The sequence below is a fragment of the Sinocyclocheilus anshuiensis genome, unplaced genomic scaffold, assembly GCF_001515605.1.
Source record: "Sinocyclocheilus anshuiensis isolate Anshui unplaced genomic scaffold, SAMN03320099.WGS_v1.1 scaffold1962, whole genome shotgun sequence".
Taxonomy (NCBI): domain Eukaryota; kingdom Metazoa; phylum Chordata; class Actinopteri; order Cypriniformes; family Cyprinidae; genus Sinocyclocheilus; species Sinocyclocheilus anshuiensis.
Genome location: NW_015544290.1, coordinates 147,584 through 150,449, shown reverse-complemented (window position 1 = coordinate 150,449; position 2,866 = coordinate 147,584).

Below are 2,866 nucleotides of genomic sequence, written 5' to 3'. Positions count from 1 at the left end.
AGGAGACTGGCACATGCCCAGGCATTGCTCTCAACCACGGCCAAGTACCCCATAGATAGGGTCTGCCTAAAAAATTTCTCCATACCTGCTGGATCGTTCCGAGCGATCACCTACCTGAAAGATCGTTAAGGACCATGACTATCATGACTATCATTAACATGCACCCTTCGGACCTGCCTGGTGAACACTGGATCGCATCTTATGAGGGTTCCGAGGGTTCCGGCTGTTTTTTTGATAGCTTCGGCAACGCTCCTGACTGTGAACACTTTCCAGCCGCCATCAAAAATGTTTAATATCCAACGCCCCCGTCGTGTTATATTCTACCAAACAGGTTCAGGATTTTATGTCGGATGCGTGCAGACAACACTGTGTGTTTTTCCTATATCACCTAGCGAGGGGTCGAGACTATAACTATGTGATGAATTTGTACAGCGACGATTATATTAAAAATGATAAAATGGTGTCGCTCTTTGTGAAAAGACTAAGATCTAATGCTTGTAATGAAAAAATGTTTTCGTGTATTCATTGTGTGCAAACGTGTAATGCTGCTATGCTGCATGATTGAATTATCCAATGTATGTGTTTTGATCATAAATAAAAACGCTTAATACCACATCAGTTTTACAGTCTTTTATTCAAAAATATTCAAATAGTAGGTATACACGTCGTACTAACCATTGTCTTCGATCGAGAGACGGTGATTTGAACACGGGTTCATCCGTCCTCAGAGCTGTAGTACGTGAAATTCTCTTTTTGACAGACTTTTTAGAAGGTTGGGCAGGCTCAGGTGTGTGAGAGATCACTCCAGGCTTGCTTTTTAAAGAACTAATCATACATCTAACATGATGATTTGGTACGGTAGAAAACGGAATGTTTAATTCGGCAAACGATTGTAGAAACTCCGACCATCCTAGAGGTCTCCTGTCATCCCGGACCTGGTGTGGAGCTGTAACATTTTTTAACAAATCGAGCATGTGCGAACCGGGTATGGTTCTACCTTTAAACACAAATTCACCCGATTCATTCCAAGAGCTGAGTACTTTAGCTTTAGACATTTTGTCTAATATTTATCGAATATTTTTCACACTTCTCGACGGCACATTCTTAAGAACTTCACCTACGACATCTTCTGAACCCTCGTTATCTAGGGCGGTAGTAGCGACGCGATCGTCTTTATGACCGGGATCAAGATTTGGCAACGAGAGCGTTAAAACAGCACTCTCACGATCGCCTTGTTTAACGATCGTAAAAAACCTCGTTAGGATGTTTGAGTAAAGTTTGGCTTTTTCACGTTGATCCATATCGGTCCCGAGTAAAATATTTCTTATGGCCGTATCCAGATCGTTCTCTACGACCTGTTGAATGTTCTCGCGAGCGGTTCCGGATTTCAACATCTCCAGCTGGTTCTGGGGGACAAGATACATCTTCTCTGCATATTCCATGCTCAACCCTGTCTAGACGATATTAAACTGGAAATAAACGGTACCGCGACGCTTAGGAGTGGTAAAAGAAAGCCGCCGTTCTTGTTGAAAACTCGTTTCTTGGCGGTTATACCGATTTTATTATTGGCGAGAAATTTAATTTCCGATTTTCTCCTTTTCAGTTTTTGCCATTGCTGTTGGTTGATCGGAATCATACCGTAAAGGATGTTTAGCGCTACTTCGCAGAAGATGTATCGACTGTTTTTCACGCTTCTCGACGGCACGTTCTTCAGAACTTCAGCTACGACATCTTCCGAACCCTCATTATCTTGGGCAACAGTAGCGACGCGATCGTCTTTATGACCGGTATCAGGATTTGGTAATGAGAGCGTTAAAACAGAGCTCTCACGATCACCTTGCTTAACGATCGTCAAAAACCTTGTTAGGATGTTTGAGTAAAGTTTGGCATTTTCACGCTGATCCAAATCGGTCCTGAGTAAAATATTTCTTATGGCCGTGTTCAGATCGTTCTCTATGACCTGTTGAATGTTCTCGCGAGCGGTTCCGGATTTCAACATCTCCAGCTGGTTCTTGGGGATGAGATACATCTTCTCAGCATATTCCATGCTCAACCCTGTCTAGACGATATTAAACTGGAAATAAACGGTACCGCGACGCTTAGGAGTGGTAAAAGAAAGCCGCCGTTCTTGTTGAAAACTCGTTTCTTGGCGGTTATACCGATTTTATTATTGGCGAGAAATTTAATTTCCGATTTTCTCCTTTTCAGTTTTTGCCATTGCTGTTGGTTGATCGGAATCATACCGTAAAGGATGTTTAGCGCTACTTCGCAGAGTCCTAAAATGAGTTCGTCAGACGACGACTGTAAAATAAGACGACGTTGTTTAGGCGTAGCTTTATGAAGCATCTTTAGCAGAGGTTGATGCTTACAAAGCTTGGCGGACATGACGAATGATCAGATTCTTCTTTTTTTCTGGAGGTAGACCACTTGGCGATTGGAAAGCAACCCCGTTCTGAGCCGATATTGTTCCTGTGTTTTTTTTCTTTATAGTCTAACATAAGGTATCCGTAAGGCTGACTCGTAGCGTCTTGATAACACTCCATAAAGTATTTTGCATTAGTCGGATAAATCTGCTTCGCTAATACCATGACCTGATTAGCGTCCCGGGGTTTTTTAAACTAAATTAAATAATTAGTGTTCAAGCTGATGCTTCTGCTTGATTTACCTTGAGTGAATACATTTTGTACTATATAAATAGCGCTAAGATTACGGTGATGTACAAACTGCGTGAAGACTTTTTCAACCTGACCATTTCATTCCAAGATGGTGCCGACGCTGATGGCTGCCTCCGTGCCATGCTCCGCAGTTGTTTTTATGTTTTTGTTAGTTTGTCCTGTCTTTAGTTATATCCCTGCAATCAGTTTCA